The sequence below is a fragment of the Eupeodes corollae genome, chromosome 2, assembly GCF_945859685.1.
Source record: "Eupeodes corollae chromosome 2, idEupCoro1.1, whole genome shotgun sequence".
NCBI classification, from domain to species: domain Eukaryota; kingdom Metazoa; phylum Arthropoda; class Insecta; order Diptera; family Syrphidae; genus Eupeodes; species Eupeodes corollae.
Genome location: NC_079148.1, coordinates 142,842,990 through 142,862,123, shown reverse-complemented (window position 1 = coordinate 142,862,123; position 19,134 = coordinate 142,842,990). Strand labels below are relative to the sequence as shown.

The 19,134-nt window shown below is 36.2% G+C and overlaps 1 protein-coding gene across 3 annotated transcripts in view; it reads right to left on the bottom strand.

Moving 5' to 3' along the window:
- LOC129946332 (rab GTPase-binding effector protein 1) overlaps nt 1-19,134 on the bottom strand; it is a 302,925-nt gene that overhangs the window by 267,592 nt on the left and 16,199 nt on the right. The gene's annotated exons all lie outside the window — the stretch shown is intronic.

Below are 19,134 nucleotides of genomic sequence, written 5' to 3'. Positions count from 1 at the left end.
ATAACAATAACCTAACAAAATTATACTAAACAGTCATCCACACAAAAACACATCCAAAGTGTAGTATATTTTCTTTTTAATTTATAAACAATTTATTTCTAACGTTTAAACAAAGTGAGCTCATCATCACTAAACACTCGCTGCTGCTCAGTGCTCATATCGTTCTTCTGGTACATGCTATGAACTTTATACATACGTAAGCGAAAATTAAAGTCACGGCCGTTGAGGACATTGAACTTGTCAATTAAAAGCAAACAAATAGCTCACCACAAATCTTATTTGTAAACAAATCCATCATAAAACAAAAAATAAAAAAAAAACACTTCGCAAAGTTGTTTATTGTGTAAAACTAGTTGTTTGTTTTTTTATTTTAGATATTCGTGTTTATGTTCCACATACGCCCCGTAGGCCCAATCAATATAGAACTCAAATTTACACACGTGCTGTGGCAAATATAGTAACGTGATTCTGTATCGTAAGTGGTTATAAATATAGTTTAATTTATATATTTAATGTTTAAAGGCAAAACAAATCTATATCATCATAATTTTCGATCCGTTGGTGGTTGGTTTTTTAATTTTTGACATTTAAAAGGAATAATTTTTCGCCTTTTAATCGAAGACGTAAAAAAGAGTTGCCGTTGTTATGGCCGAGACATTAAAATGATTTACTTCGATTTATAGTTCAATAAAAAACATAAACAAATGCCACACAAAACGTCGAGTTAACGAATTCAAATTTAAAATTATTTCGCAGTTTTGCGAAATTTTAATTAGCATAAACTTAAAAATAGAAATGAAAATAAATTGATGATGAGATGGTGTTTCTTTTTTTTGTCAGTGAAAACGTTCGTTTTTGAACTTCTCGTTGTTGAAATTATATCTATTTGCGTTGCGCGTGTGGCGGCGGCGTAGATTGTAATTTACGTCTCTTCGCCTCTGTGGGTTGCATATGCTTTTAGCCTTCACTCGCAACCATGCGAATTCTCTTTGACCTTAGCTCTAGCCAAAATTTATATAAATTGATGTTTAGACAAGCTTAATAGTCCGCTGCGATCATAAGCTGAGGTGGTCGGTCAGTCGGTCTTCGTTCGAAAACAGTGAGACAGGTGAGTTGATTATCATTGAATATTAGAAAAACATAATTTTGCAATTTATCTGCGATTTGTTTTTTTTTTGTTTTGTTGTTATATCGCTGAGTGGAGAGGGTCTGGACATTTTGGAACTAAGAGAGTAATTTGCAAAATTTAATGCGTATTTAGTTTCTCGAAAAAATTGAACTTTGGAGCTTTAAATTTATATATTTTTTATTTTTATTTGTATCTATTTAACTAAACAGGTAAACAACGCAAAATAATGTTTCGTTCGATTTGAAGATTGTTTATGTTTTTGTATGTTTTTTTTTTTTGTTTTTATTTTTGGGGGGTAAATTTAAATAAAACTTTGTATACCAAATTTTAAATAGATTGGTTTAATTGATTTCGAAGAATTGATTGTTTGAACAAAAAGTATTCTATGAATATGACGTGTGTTTTGATTATTATTGAAGTGTTTGTTTTTTGTTTGTTTTCTTTAAATTGTTTGTTTTTATGTAAATTGTTGGAAAAAGTTTGTTTTCATCAACTAAAATAGATGTTTAAAGTTTAAATGGGAAATAGTAAATAAATGGTTTCAGTGGAAAATCATTTTCAGACTGTATGGCTCATATTTCAAAATTGTTTAAATACAATGTTTTGAAGGAGAATTAGTCATCTAGAGTTTTTTACGTGGGTTAAGATTTTAGGGAGAATACCATTTAACTTTTTTGAAGACGTCATCAAGAGTGATGACTTATTAGCCAAATTTTTATAGTGGGCAGATTCTATGGTAAAAATATGTTGTTGAAAACTCTATAGGTAGAAAAATTGATAAAGTATCGTATGATAAAAATAGAAAATTTTCAGCATATTGATAATTTAATATCAGCTATGAAATTAATTAAAACGAGAAAAGTATTTTGTTATATCAGAAAATGGAATTTATGTAAATTAAAATAGCCAGTCAATGCATTCAAATATGAACTGAATGAATGGAACCTCAGTATTGTTTGCCCGATTTCGAAAAAAGGAGACCAACTATAGAGGAGTCAGTCTACTTAACATCGCTTACAAAATCTACTTTGCCGTAATATGTGAACGTCTAAAGCCCATAAGCAACGACCTGATAGGTCCTTATGAGTGTGGTTTTAGACCAGGAAAGTTTACAGTCGATCAAATAGTCACATTACGGTAGATCCTGGAAAAATTGAAGAACCTTAAATCGATACCCACCATCTTTATATCGATTTCAAGGCCGCGTTTGACAGCGTCTACAGGGACAAGCAGTTTAGAGCCATGTCTAGTTTTGGCATCCCTGCTGAACTCGTCCGTTTGTGCAGGTTGACCGTAGAGCATTTACGCTGCTATATAAAGGTTAGAAACAACTTAACAGAACCTTTCGATGTCAAAAAAGGTTTAAGACAAGGTGATGAAAGATTAGTGCAGAGCTCCTACGTCAACACTAGAGGCACTATCTTTCAAAAGTCTGTCCAATTACTAGCATATGCTGATGACATAGACATAATCGGATGAACTTAGCGTGATGTCAATGGGGTTTTTGTGAGTATTAAGGCAAAAGCGGCAAAAATGGGTTTAACTGTTAATGAGGGCAAAACAAAGTACATACTTGCTGTCGTCAAGAAAGGACTTACAACTCCAACCTCTCGGTCAAAACGTCACCATCGACAGACGTAACTTTGAGGTAGTGAAGGACTTCGTCTATCTAGGCTCCGCTATGAACGCAGAAAACAACATCAGCGCTGAGGTCAAACGAAGAAAAACTCTTACTAACCGCTGATTCTTTGGGCTATGAAAGCAATTGAGTAGCAAAGCCCTCTCTCGAGGGACCAAAGTGTCGCTATATAAAACCCTCATCGTCCCCTTCTTGCTACACAGTGAAGAAGCATGGACTACGACAAAAACGGATAAAAGCACCTTGAGTCGTTTCGGGAGAAAAGTTCTTCGTGTGATCTACGGTCCCGTATGCATAAAAGGGGAGTGGTGGAGAAGATGGAACATTTTAACATGAATGCATTTTTAAAAAAAAAATCCATTTAACGGTTTTTTTATAAATAAAAAAAAAATGAAAAAAAAATTGTCACCTCTAAAACTTTACGACTAAAATATGATTTCATCTCCAAAACAATTTTGTGCAACGAAGAATAATGTTTTTGACATCTGATAAAATTTTGAGAAAAATCGAATTGACACTTTTTGTACAAAAAATTAAAAACCTAAACAAAAATTAACAAAAAATGGTAAAAATTGATTTTCGACTCAAATATCTTTTCAAAAATTAAAAATATTGGATTCAAACTTATTTTATTTCACAGAAAATATTGTTTTTATATAAAAATCCAACAGTCTTTTTTTTCATTAAAAATAAAATCTACAAAAAATAGTACGCAAATTTGTAAAAATTGACACGAGTACATATTGACAAACTTTTAAGCAAGACAAATCGACAAACGTGTTGGGAAGTTATCAGTGTGGGTCGTATCCCAGCCTCTTTTTTAAAATTAATATTTGGGTGCAGTTATTTAGAGCTTTTGTACGTTTAACATTTGAATTTCGTTAACATATATTGTTTTGAAATTTAAAGACACATCAATTATATTTTTTTAAATAAGTTAATACAAATCAGAAATGTTTTTTATATAATATGAAAGCTTGTTTAGAAAAAAAAAATAACTAAAGTTGGTTTATTTTAACAATTTGAAAACAAAACAAGAGTTCAATTGGGGGGGGGGGTTGGTAACCCTTCTGCAATGATAAAAAAAACAACAGATATTTTAAAGTGAAAGAATTCACGTTAAGAAAAACAATTTAAGAGAAAATTGCATACAAATCTATCGAGCGATTTTGGAAAAAATTTGAGTTTTCGAATTTTGATCAAACATTTTTTATTGGCACTCTGTTATTTTGACATTAAAATCAAAAATGAGAAAAAACGCGAATTAGCTTAGAACATAATTTTATTTGAACTCAATTGACCTAATGGTTTAGGCTGTAGGGGCAAGAACAAACAGACATACTAAATTGCCGGACACACTTTTTTGTCTTACCTACTATCGTACTGAAACCTCAAATTCGAATTTTTTTATGAAAGTAACTCAATACCCATTTAGTTCCTATATGTTGCAAGTAAAAATAGAACGATACGATTTCGTCAACTTTTGCATAAAATGTTAAATGTGCTTCAAACGTCAAACATGGCTACTACATTGAAGTTTACATTTGACGTACACATACTAATTCTCTTAAAAAGCATTTAAAAGTTTTTCCAGTTAGGACTTAACAACTTGGCTTTTTTTTAATAGGCAGTTGATATTGTGTAGGTGTACACTAGAATCCAATCCGTTGTTTCACTGACACTGCAAAATCAAACATTATGTCTAAAATAAATGAATTGGGTGACTTACAACTCTCAACCATTTCTGTGTGCGAGTACTGTCAGGGATGGAGGGGACCTACAGATTTGAGAAAGCACTTTTTCATGATAAGAATTGCTCTTGGTCAATTTGTCAATACGTCGCAAGAGGCAGTACCCGGTAAAAAAAAACTTTAGATGGCACAGGAAGAGATCGAACTCAAGACCTCTGGCATGACAGTCCAACGCACTAACAATCATGCCACGGGTACCACTTATTTTGTCTATTAGGGCCAAAATTACGACCGACAATTGAATTTAACGCTTTTATAACGTTTTGGTCACCGACTCCGAATTTCGGTAGAAAATTTTAATATTTCGCATGTTCATATACTTTACCATGATGGAAATTTTGAGTTTACTGAATAAATTGACACTGAGAGTCCGATAAATAGAGAAACTGTGCGTTTAGAAATTAAGTTTAAAGTTGTCAAGGCCCTACTAGATAACTCGATATTAAGTCAAAATAGTTTTTATTTATTTTCCTTTGCTCTGCTAATTCTGTCAATATTTCTTTTTTTTTAATTAAAAATTCTTAAAAAATGAGGAAAATATAATCGTTTATAACTGAAAAAATCAACAAATCAGGTTGAAAAATGACAACTGAGTTGTTTTTGTATTGAATCCTCTGGAAAATGTAATATTTACGAAATCGAAATTAAATCAAAAAATCGATTTTTTTGCCCAATGGAATGCAAAATAGTAAAAGAAATATGCCATTTTGACAGATTTAGATGAGAAATTTGTAACAAGATTAGTATATTTATGAATAAACACTTCAAAGCACGTGAATACTGGTTAAAATAATAGGGGAGTGTTATATAGAGTTTTTCATTTGTTAATTTGTTTATAAATACAAAACTTCAAGGAACAATTTCAACGTCAGGGGAGCTGTCAATTTTGTATTGCAATTTTTGTATTCTTGATGATAAAGAAAAAAAAATATCATGATTTAATAAGTTAGTTTTATTGACTTTAAAAGATACAAGAGCAAAATATTCTATTCTTAATTGTAAGATTACACAAGTCTTTAAATGGTTTGGCCGAAGGCCGTCTACCAAACTGACATTTTTTTTATAATTTATATATACGAAAAAAAGCTAATAAGATGCAATTCAATAAAATTATCTTTATAATTTTCAAACTTTAAAAGCTGAACAAATTTTCCTCAACTGATCTCATTCTATAGCGAAGAGCGTTCAATGAGTATTCATACGGAAGGTCCCAACATAGTTCTCCATTCAAGATGTTGATCGTTTCTTCTAAACCAAGTACATCTATTCTAAAATAGTGCTTTCGGAACTCCTTGAGTTTTGGACAAACTCCCAGGAAATGATCTTTGCGATTGCATAACTCGCACAATATTGGCCATTCTGTAGTTCAAATTGATGATTACTTTAAATAACAAGCTGATTTTTTGTGTACTGTTTTTGGCCAAGAAGTAGGTGTTGTGGTTCAAAAAATGGTCAACTTTACTGTAGTGAGAGCTGTAAATAGATGCTTCAACTTCACTCATAAACTTATCGTACATCATGTTGCCGACTTTTTTCAGCAAGTTATCAAAATTCAACTTAAGCACCTCGATACTTTCGTCTGCTGATATTGAAAAAATAGTTGAGCATTCAATTGCCAGTTTCTTCCACTCTTTAACACATGAAACTGCAGAATTGACAGCTTGTGTGAGTACTATTCGAGGAATTCTTTCGTCCCCTTCGCCAAAACTCTTGACACGTAGGTAAAATGTAATTTAAGTGTGTCTAAAAAGGGAGGTCCTGTTCCTGTTTCAAGATGTAACATATATTTGGGCGTCGTACTGCAATCAAAACTCCCAGATTCTTGTACTCCTTTACTATTTCTATCGGTTCCTCGTCAAACGTCCACTTCTCCCTCCTGGAATAGCTCCCACAACCGTTCTTGAATATCATCATTTCTAATTTAGAAAGATTTAATTCCAGATTCCATGATTTGCAACAAATTAGAAACCTATTTTTCATTAGCTGCATCCCGTTTATAGTGTCAGCTAGGAAAGCTATATCGTCCGCGACCATCAGTCTTGGAATATTCCTTCCTCTTATATCAGTTTTGTCATTTATGTATAAGATAAAGAGAAGAGTACTTAAAACGCTTCCTTGCTTAACGCCAACTGAATTACCAAACTCATCTGAAAGAGAATTTCCATCTCAAACTCATGCGAAATTTTCTATGTGCATGGCTCTAATGACAGATATAAGTTTAGTTGAGATTCCATATATATAAAGCTTATAAAAAAGTGCTTCCCGGGGAATTGAATCGAAGACTGCTCGAAAATCCACAAAAAAAGCGTAAAGCTTATTTCCTTTATAAATATTCTAAAATTGATGGTATTGGTCGTTGTGAATAATTTCAAGTACGCAAAAGATAGGTTCCTAGCTCTCATGCAATCACTGTCAAACCACTTTTGCTTATTTGCCAAAACCTCCTTTTTTGCCGATGTTTTTTGGGGCGCTGATTTCTTGATAATGCTCGTTAAGATGTGTATGTCTAGATTAGCTAGAACATTCAAAGTTATTTGAGTTTCGAGCTGTCTTTCCATTGAAGCGTTGGAAGAAGATTTAGGACAGGTTTAGTTGACTCCATACGAGATGTTTTCATTCTAAAGGATACCTCTAGAGGCATGTGATCCGAAAATGTCTTTACTCCTACTCTAAAACATATCATTTTGTATTATTTTTTGATTCATCAATAAATTACAATTGCTGACATATTGAGAAAAGAAACAACATGAAGAAATCAATTTATCTTACCCTAAAGAACATGCAAAAGAAGCATCTGGCCATTTTGACAGATTTATTGAAGAAATAAATTTATTAATTTTACCAATGGAAATGCTCTATGAAAATATTTTATGCATTAGTTTTTTTTTCAGAATGACATATTCCAAGATCTATTAAATTTCTAAACAAAATGTTTAAATATCTAAACAGATTGGAAATCTAAAGTTTAACACTAGAATTAAAGAAACTCAAAACTCAGTTGGTCCGAACTCAGTTCTTATTTATTTGACGTTTAGAAATTTCAACTAGATTATGGGGTTCAACCATGGTTCAAAGTTCATGTAATTGGTTAAAGACAATCATTTTTGTACACATATACTTAAACCTCTTTTGAATCTCACTCAACTCACCAAAATTGGGCGTGTTCAAATTGTTGAACTACGAATTCGCTATTAAATTTCATTTCCCTTCATCAATTTGTGAAAAGCCAAATAATTGTATAAATTGAATTTATTTTTACCTACTGCCGTCAATTTTAATCATTTTAATCCCAACTTATATTTAACCATTCAAAACTCTCTTATTTTTAAAAACAAAAATATGTTTGTATATAAAACCCTCATTAGTCCATAAGAAAACAATTATAGGTAAGTTTTATTCTACCACAAAAAGCCATTACATTTATGAAAACTCATTAAATTACACTCGACATCATCAAAAATCTTTATGCTGCTTACCTGAATGGTCCTCAAAAAATGATTCCCTTTTTTCGTTATTTTTGTACTTTTTGTTTAAGTTTCCCTCCAGGCAAATGACATCTTACGCGCGACCCAAACTATAAAAACCAAACCAAACAGAACTTCTGGAACCCGCACATTGGGGGAAAATTCTGTCTGATTCTGAACCACACCCTGACGCTGACGATGAGACGACAAATAAAATGGAAATGGAAATGGAAAAAAAAGGAAGCAACAAAAGAAAAAAGAAAACACATGCAAAAATGTCAGTGAGTTTTAGGGACGCCACCGCCACCGTCATCTGTCACAGCCGCCGGGGGAACCATCCATTAAAATATTACTCGTATATGAAACTGTTCTTTTTTTCTTTCTTAAGGGTACCTATGCATGCGAATAGTAAAGTAGTGAAATTTATTGCAATTAATCTCATTTAAAGTACAACTTTATGCGGGAATATTTACATAAAACCTACCCAGGGCAGGGCAGGGGCCAGGACAGGCTTATGTAACATTTTTGTTGACATAAATGAGTATGTAAGTACATAACATAATAGAAAGAAAAAAAAAGAAAACATCAGAAGATAGTAAACGTAGTTCGTAGTATAAAATCAGATTCGTCTTTCCCGCCACAACCGAGCAAAGCAGAGCAGCAGAGCAAAGCTCCCCTCCTACTACGAAAAAACGAATCCACTACTCGTTCTTTTGTATATACAAAATGCACCCATCACTCTTTCAGAATTAGGAACAAAATGCGCGCCAAACCTGCCCTGCCTTGCATTCGAACTCAGTGTACACATCATGGATGGCACTTCTATGCTTCTACTACGTTTATCGATTTTTATGCTGACATAAAATACAACGTTTTGTGTGATGTGATGTGTTGTGGGGGAGCAGGGGACTATATTTCTGAGGGATGAGTGCTCTAAGCATCATAAGCCCCCCAAAGTCCCATTCCCTATTCTCATTTTCAACATTCAACATCAACATCAACGTACGTTTACGTATATAATCATTGTCAACAAAACTCTTGGTTTCAAATTCCAATTCATTCCCAATAAAATGGGGTGCCTTCGGGCGTCCTCCTCACACCACTTTTGTTAACATTCAACCCCAATAACAAACACGACCAGCACAATCTGTAGCAAAGCGCGCGTCTGCAGCTCGTTCAGGCTTGGGTTGGAGTCGGTGGGTTTGGGGCTGGTGGTTTGAAGTTCGCACATGAAGATGATGATGATGTGCGATTGTGTGCTGGAAGGGAGGCAGGTGGAAAGCTTGAATACTCGTATATGCTGACTGCTGCTCTGGATGAAACACAAACCGGCCATTGACCTTTTTCTGCAAATGGGAAAATCTGACGCTACAAAAGGCGGTGGCGGCAAACCCGACCAAACCTCACTCTCACTCACTCCATGTGACTGGCTTTTCTAGATGGCGCTCTTTATGCAGTTGTTTACTGCTGCTAGTGATTCTGCTACCTTCTTCTTCCCGTTCATCCCCTGTATTTAATCTGGGCTTTAATATATTATGGTTGTCTTTATTGCTTTACTTCTCGTCGGTCGTTGAGAGCACAAAAAAGGGACGACTCCACAAAATAGATGGGAGCGCAGCAGAAGCGACAACGCGGGAACGGTATACGTACTCGTTGGTAGGTACTTTGGATTGTTAGCTTAGGAGAGTTGGAGTACTGAACTGAACTGATGAGTGCTCCCAATTTTTAAGGCCCCGGCTATATACCTGCACTACATCCAGGCATGGGCGAGGTTATGTACACTCGATTTACCAAGATTCAGGGCATATGGGTTTCTTGGCTTGCTTTCTTATATTAGACCCCCCTTTTTATAGTCCATGCACCTCTCCTTCTCTTCCCCCTTCTTAATTTAGTTTTGGTATAGTAGTAGTAGAAGTAGAAGAAGAACAAAAAGAAGAAGAAGACATTTTGTTTAAGGAACTTTTCCCGCGCGCTAGGAAAAGCTTCCGAATGCGCACAATCGGGACAAGCGTGGCGCTCGCATCGGCTACACTAGCTCCACAATCTACATAAACATAACTAGAGTTACAACAAAATTCCAATTTAATTGTTATAGCCTTTTGTGTGTTGCTTGCGCCATGCTAGTTGTTATTTCTCTTTTGCTTTTTTTTATGTAAACTGATGCTGGAATTGTGAGTGAAAAAGAGAAGAAGAAAAAAATTAAGGGTTGGGGCGCACTCACTGCAATCGAATGGATGGAGTTGGGCTTTAGGGTTGGGGTGGTTCTTATACCTTATACCGAGTTGAGATGCTTGCAAATTAGTTTTGTTAATACAAAAAAAAAGAGAGAAACTGAAATAAGAAAGGGAAAAAATGAATAAATGATGGCTTTGGCAATACCCTTAAGTGAAAATGGAAGCACGGAGACGGAGGTTAGGGGACCCACCTTCCTCCATCTAGTGAGAGATCATTGTAGTAGAATGTTAGAATATTTTCAAATGATTATTTCCAAAGTCGAATATTGAGGAGATTGTGACTCTTGGGAATTATAATGAGTATGATTTTATGAATTGACAGAGAGATAGAGAGGGTGGGTTTTAAGAATAGGGGGTATTATATTTTTGATGGTTGGATGATTTGCTTTAAGAAAAAACCATGGTTTTCAATAGAATTTTTGGTTTTTCTTGATTATATTTTAAAAAGAAACCGCGACCGACCTTTTGAAACGTCGTCGCTGAGAAGTGGTTTTATCATATTCTTTTTTTTCCAAGAATAGGTTATTCAAAAGATGTAAGTTAAGATGTGATGATTTTTTTAAGGGTGGTTTGGTCAGGATGATTTTTTGTTTGAATTTTAATTTTAAAAATAAGGATAGATAAAGCGACAAGTTGGTGATTTGGATGATAATTAAAAATAACAAGATGTGTCATCAGGATGTTTTTTATTATTATAATATCTCAAAAACTTGTTTAACGCCGCCGTACACCAGGAAGAAGGAAATTACACTTTTAAACTTTTATTAACGTGCGGCTCATTAACATTATTTTTTAATGAATAAATGGAATGGGACGGGTATTGGGTAGATATGTTTTTATTTATTCATTCAGGAGCTCATTTAAACACAAAAAAATTGATAATTAGGTTATGTTATTTTCATGGAATAGAATGGAATGGAGGTTTTTAAATTTTATATCTTTTGGACCTTATTTTAATGTTTAATTAATATCGGACAAATGAGGAAGGGGATAAGTTACTATATGTCGATATGTCGACTTTTACTTCCTTTTCCGTGGTAGAGGAGTTATTTATTTTGATTGAAACGCAAGAGAATGGAAAAGCTTTTTATAAGACTTTACCTTAGACGGAATTTAAATATTTTATAAACTTTCAAAAGCCAAAAAAGTGTTTTAAACAATATTCTAATCTCAATTCAGCTTTGAGAAGACAAAAAAAAATGATTGCCTTAAATTCGAATCTCGTCTTATAATTCCTATCACATCAGGTTTTTAGAATTTGTTCCAAATGGCAGCGGACGAATTCTCGAGATGGAATCAACGGTGGGGTCTACAGTTCCAGTAAGGTTGAACTACTTAGTGAACACCTTATAGGGCTTCTACAACTTATTTGGAGCCCAGGCCTTTAAGTCCTTGGAGTTATACTAAGGGTCTTGCCCTCCAGGTTGGGGGTTGTGCCGTCGGGGTGACTTCCAAGCCACGTAAAAAGTAGTAGCGAAGCACCAACAAGCCTCGGATATGGACGGATTCACTGTTGACAACCAACGAAAACGAATTAAGGACAACGAACTTCGGATATGCACGTGGAATGTTAGGTCACTTAACAGACCACGTGCGGCCGAAGAATTAGCGGAGGCTAATTAACATTATCTGCTATAAAGCAGACATCACCGCCATCCAGGAAATACGATGGGATGGGCCTGGCAAGAATAGGATAAAAAACTGCGATATTTACTATGATAACTGCTTCCACGAAAACCAACAGCGCTTATTTGGATGCGGCTTCGTCATTGGAGCCAGACTTAGGCAAGAAGTCTTGAGCTATAGGTGCATCAATGAGCGCCTTATGACAATACGCATCAAGGCTAAATTCGGCAACATTAGCCTGATATGCGCACACGCCCCAACAGAAGATAAAGACGACAACACCAAAGATATGTTCTTCGAGCTCCTAGACAAAACATATGAGCAGTGCCTTAGCTACGATATTAAAATAGTCCTGGGCGGTTTTAATGCCAAGCTAGGAAGGGACGACATCTTTGGTAGAATAATCGGGAAGAACAGCCTGCACCACAACACCTCCGACAACGGATTCAGGCTCATAGATTTTGCTGCGGGGCGAAACGTCATGGAAGCCAGTATGCGTTTTCCACACCTCAACATCCACAAAGGAACTTGGACTTCTTCAGATCAATCTACAGTCAACCAGATTGACCATATTGCGGATGTGGATGTACGAACTTACCGAGGAGCTAACATCGACTCAGACCACTATCTCGTTGTAGCCAAGCACTTCGGGTTTCCAGACCCAAGGCAAAACAGGAAGGTGCTGGGAGACGTAGAACGGCAACAATCGCAAGAGATCGCAAAATCTTTTTCCGACCGAGTTACAAGTAACTTCTCTCCAAGTTCTCTGCCGCCAACACAATGTATCGAAAAACAGTGGCAACATTACCAAGATGCAATCAGAGAAGCCGCCTCTGATGTACTGGATTTCAAGAATCCACCAACAAGGAACCCCTGGTTTCATGAATAATGTCGGCAGGCAAATGCAACCAAACAACAGGGACACAAAGCGATGCTGCATTAAAGAACGAGAGCTGCTCTTCACAGGTACATAAACCTAGAACCGAAGGCTGCAAAGACGAAAGTGGAAACATCATAGTGGAACCGCAGTCAATGCTGAGGATATGGAAAGACCATTTCTGCAGACTGTATAACGGCGACGACGAACCGAATCCTGCTGTCAGGCAGCCAATGCCAACAATCCCGTCCTCCCGACTTAGACGAAGTAAAGATTGCCATATCTAAGCTGAAGTCTAATAAAGCCGCTGGAGCGGATGGCTTGAATGCCGAGCTCTTTAAAGCAGCTGGAGATAAGTTGGTTAGGAGCATGCACCAACTTATCTGTAAGGTATGGTCGGAAGAAAGCATGCCCGATGAATGGAACCTCAGTATTGTTTGCCCGATTCTGAAAAAAGGAGACCCTCTAAACTGCACCAACTATAGAGGAATCAGTCTACTTAACATCGCCTTTAAAATCTTTTCTGCCGTAATATGTGAACGTCTAAAGCCCATAGTCAAGAACCTGATAGGTCCTTATCAGTGTTGTTTAAGACCAGCAGAGTCCACAGTCGATCAAATATTCACATTACTGCAGATCCTTGAAAAAAACCCAAGAACACCAAATCCACACCCACCATCTTTTCATCGATTTCAAGGCCGCATATAACAGCATCTACAGGGCCGAGCAGTATAGACCCATGCCTAATTTTGGCATCCCCGCCAAACTCGTCCGTTTGTGCAGGATGACCATGGAGAATTCACGCTGCTCCATAAAGGTTGGAAACAACTTAACAGAACCTTTGGATGTCAAAAAAAAATTTAGACAAGGTGATGCGCTGTCATGCGATTTTTTTAACATCGTACTTGAAAGAACAGTGCAGAGCTCACAAGTCAACGCTAGAGGCACTATCTTTCAAAAGTCTGTCCAATTACAAGCATATGCTGATAACATTGACATAATCGGAAGAACTGACAGTGATGTCAATGGGGCTTTTGTGATGTAATGAGGGCAAAACAAAGTACATACTGTCGTCAAGAAAGGACCTACAACACCGACGTCTTGGTCAAAACGTCACCACCGACAGACATAGATTTGAGGTATTCAAGGACTTCGTCTACCTAGGCTCCGCTGTAAACGCAGAAAACAACACCAGCGCTGAGATCAAACGAAGAATAACTTTTGCTAACCGATGTTTGTTCGGGCTAAGAAAGCAATGGGGTTGCAAAGCCTTCTGTCGAGGGAACAGTGTTTCGCTATATAAGACAATTATCATCACCGTCCTGCTATATTGTGCAGAAGCATGGACTATGATAAAAGCGTATGAAAGCACCTTGGATCGTATCGAGGGAAAAGTTCTTCGTGTGATTTACGGTCCCGTATGCATAAAGGGGAGTGGAGGAGAAGATGGAGCGACGTAGACTTAGCCAGAAAGGTAAAAGTCCAACGACTTAGATGGCTGGGTCACGCATGGAAACCAATGCTCCGGCACGGAAAGTCTTCGAATAGACCCACAGGACAGGGCAGTAGAGGAAGATCACTGATCAGTTGGCGCACACAAGTGGAAAGTGACCTCACCCAACTTCGAGCCCGAAACTGGAGACATCTAGTTTGTTGGGCCAGACGCGAGTTCAAACAGGACTGTAGCCCCACCTTAATCTGAAGACTTTTTCAAAAGTAATATGAAATACTTTAATTTAGGCTGAATATTGAAGATAGAAGTTTTAAACATGGAAGATTGCTCCGTCGAATTGGAGAGTGAAGTTTTGGAGCAGCAACATTAATTTAATTTTTACAGATGTTTATTACTTTTGCATCGGTTAAAAATCTGCTACAAATTCGTCGCGTTGAATGCCACTTAAGAAACGACACGACAGAAAAAACGAGAGTAGTCGAAAAAACGAGACGACATCGGTAATAGGCATCAAGCCTTTGGAACGCATTGCAACCGAATCTCTTTATTATACTCTAAGCCTTTTTTATCCACTACAACCTTACCAAAATCGTTCTAGGATCCTTAATCAATCACAGATAAAGAATTAAATTAGCTCTTGCCATTTCCATGAGCCCTTTCAATTTACTTATTCTAGTAGTAAACTAGGAGTTAATTGCTTTAGTATGAGCTTCACTGGGAATAACATTTAAGCTTATACTAAATATAAAACCATAACTCATGAGTCTTGCATGAAATATAAAATTACTTAAAATTGACATTTTTATCTGCCTATTCAGAAAACGCAGTACGGAAATGATAACATTAAACATGCAATTTTTTGGAATCAAGGGACGACTATAAACCTCGGAAATATCCTTTCAAAATCGTCGGTCTTGTCGAATTTCCTTTGTAACACAGCTTGAACAAACAGATTTCAAGCGAAATTTCGTCTAAACTATTATAATTATTTAAAATGTAATGGTAAGGTGAATATTTGAATTTGTTTTATTTTTATTTTTATTTTTTTTATTTTTAAATTAACGGGAATTATTTTTGTAAGCTGCAAACCTTAGCAAGCCAAATAATGCAAAAATTAGTTGTGACCTTGAACCAAAAAGAGCACCCAAATCGAATATCAATTCGAACGTTCAACTCGAAACGAAAAATTTCAAAATCACTCGTTTTGCTGCTCCCTTTTTTAAGTTTACTTCAATAAATGTTAAGCAAAGAAGACGTTGCTTACTGAGCTTTTTGAAAGTTAATTTTTTTTTAATATTACAACTTGGACTTTTCAATGAGTCAAATTTTGGATTCACTATGAGCGCTCTTAGGACAAATTCTTGCACTATTCCTAAGCTTAAACTCTTAAGTTGATTAACTTGAGGTTTGATTACAACTTTGGAACACAAGTTGACATTTCTTTTTATTGACAAATTGTTTGTAAGGCCCTTTTAAAGTTGGTCTCGATTATATCTTGTCCAAAAACCCACGGGGTTAAATTTTATAGACTGAAGGATAACATAGGATTAAAGTCAATATGCGGTTCGGCTACAGCCAAGACGTTCTCAAAGGCTGATTTAAAATTAAAGTAAATATAGAGAGAGTTACAAAGTATTATTTTCAAAATGTTCATTTTTCGTTTGTTTGTAACGTTCGATTTTAGGAATCACTCATTTTCCGACTCTTATTTTTATATTCACTTCAAAGTTTGACATAGGATAAGAACTTTACTTTTCCCAGCATCGAGTCCACTAAAAACAATTTTTTTGAATTCTTGGGTTTTGATTTATGAATTGCGTTCTTAACATCCCCCTACAAATTTTCGATGGGGTTGAGGCCGGGGGATTGAGCGATCCACTCCATAACGGATAACTTCTTCTGCGCAAACCAAGGTTTTGCCTTTTTTGACGTATGCTTTGAGTCATAGTCTTGTTGGTATACCCAAACCAACGGAATTTCCTCTTAAGCATAGGGTAACATGACCTCCTCGAGAATTTTCACATACTCGGGTGCATCCCTTATACCCCCGAAGGCATAAATAGGGCCGACTCCTTAATATGAAAAGCAAGCCCATATCATAATTCACTGTTTTTATAGTGTACCGTGGATCGTATGCTGCATTTTAGAGCCTTCTCACATATTCTCGACGACCCTTGAACCCAAAGAGGACGACTTTGCTTTCATCGCTCCACAGAACATTCCTCCATTTCTCTTTCCCCAATCTCGATTCGCTTTAACAAACTCCATTTTCTTTACCACATGCCTCTTCGTCAGGAATGGTACCTTGCGTTGAATTCGCGGAAAACTTCGCTTATAAAAGACGTCGTCGTATTGTGACAGCGCCTAGACCCTATGGAATTACCCTGCTTGGATTTACAAAAAAAAAAAAAGAATTGTAAAATCTATTAAATCTATAAAATAAATGACGTCTGCCTGATTGACAAAGTTTCAACTGTATTAAAGTTTTTTAATTAATTAAGTTGCAGTTGTGTTAACTAAAAATTTTCATCTCTAATTCTGCTTCTATAAATAAGTGCTGTTTTGCAATATATTAGCATTTTAGACACATCTACTTCATTTAAGAGAGCTAAAAGTTCGTTTTCTGATAAAAAGTCTCTATCAATTTAATTTCTTCTAGTTCCTCTCAGGATAGGAAACCTTCCGACAAAATGAATAATATCCTCTCGTTCAGCCATGTTGCAAATATCACATGGCAGTGGAAGATCTTCGCGATGTGAAACGTTATTTATGTTTAGCAGTTCACCTCTTAGCCGAAACATGTTGGAGATTTGTTCTACAGTATTTATGTCCTGGAAGTAGTTTTTTTCATTAAGATTATAATTCAGCCTGCTATAGATCATCCGATGAAGTGAGCTGCATGCCTGTTCTGTGAACACATTTCTAAAATTTGCATCCAGGCGCCTAATTCCCTGCTTCAGTGACGATTTCCATGTACTCTGTTCACTGAGATTTAAAGTTACACCTGTATGTTCTGCTAGCCCAATCCACTCTTTAACCCATCCTGTGTTGCTTTGTATCGCTTGTAAAGCTGCTTTTTTTGGTAAGCAATAGTTGGGCATTTTCAGTACTTTCAGAATGTAATCGACTTGCAGCTTCAACGTTTTTATGAAGAGTGGGGATAAGCCTGTTTCTAACATTATGATTCAGTTTGGGGTGCATAAAGGAAGACGGAATATTCGATTTAAATTAAATCTCAGGAGTTTTTCCACAGTCTCAATTTGTCTTTGCTCTCCACACTTGGGCTGCGTAAAACAAGACTGATTGGGATACTGCTTCGAAAACTTTATATTTACTGCTATGCACAATGTTTTTGCTGTTGAAACATTCTTTTCATGCCACGTTAATCGCGGTTTTAGCCTTAAGAAGTTTTTCGTTGAGGTGTTATACTTAAGTTTTGGGTAAAATAAACTCCTAATTATTTGTATTCTTTCACTCTTTCTATGTTCTCATTTTTGAAGTACCATTGTTCATTTGAACTTAACCTTCCTCCACTTTTCTTGATAACCATCACTTTCGACTTGTTCAGGTTCACTACCAAGCTCCATCGTCTACAGTATTCTGAAAGTCGATTTATCATAAGCTGCAAATTGCTGTGAGTTTGCCAGCAAGACTATATCATCTGCGAAGAGTAAAGCTTTAATGACCTAACACCTCGTGGTAGTGCGTCAATGATGTCATTTATAAATAGTGCGAACACGCTAGGACTGAGAGCGCAGCCCTGTTTTACTTCCGACTGCGTCTGAAACTATTCAGATACCTGCTTTCCATTCCATACCGCTGCTCTCGTGTCTGCGTACAAGTTCTGAATAACTCTTCTAAACTTAAACGACATCCCGTATCCAAACAACTTGAACATCAATGCGTTTCGTTCAACTGAGTCAAATCCAGCTTTAAGATACACAAAAAAAGTGTATAGCTTTTTAATTTTTTTTCCAAAAAAGGCTCAACAATGCTCCTTAGAACGAATATATGATCGATGGTCGAGTAAACTGACCTGAATTCGGCTTGAGACTCACATAATAGATTATTCGAGTCTATGTTCAGCCGCTTTAGTATAGGAAGCGTTCATAAATGAGATTCCTCTAGATGTTGCCTTTTTTGTGTATCGGAAAAATCAAAGCATCTTTACACTGTCGAGGGATGATTCCAGTTTCAAAAATTTGATTATATATGTTTATATAGGTTCTTAATCAGTTCGTCAGTGCCATATCTGTAGAATTCCGCTGGTATCCTATCTTCACCTGCCGCTTTGCGTTGACCGATACTCGAACCTCATGCTGGGAAATTGCACTGTCTAAAATCACGTCATGAATAAAGGGTTGGGCAGAGTAGATCATGACTGGGTCCAACAGTGGTGGGTTCAGCAGTTGATTGAAATGATTTCTTAGAGTAGAAGTATCCAATCCACGACTCATAATATACTTCGATCCATTTAGTTTTCGTGCCAAGTTCTAAAATTCAGAGGGACTACTACATCTAGCCAGCTTTTCTGCCTCAGCTTCATAATATTTTACGCTTTTTTCAATATATCGGTTTTTTTGCATAGCATTCGCCGTGGTATTTCTCAATTGGAGTTTGGGCATAAGTTCTAAGGCAACAATTTCCTCTCGTACCATTTCGCCACATTTAAATGTTACCACATTTGGCATATGATCTGAATAGTTTCTTTTTTGAACTTCAAAATCAGTTATAAGTGAGCTCAATTCACCTCTTTCCAAGCTATAATCTATAACAGAGCTAACCTGTTTCCCAACAAATGTGAATTCACCTTGGTTGTCTCCTTCACTGGTACCGTTTTGGACCCGGAGCCCGACAGAATTGCATAGATCCAACAACTTTGCACTTCCTTCCATTCTTCTTTTGCATCTTTGGTTCTCCTGCTCATACCAATTCAATCATTTTACGTTCCTTCTTCGTTA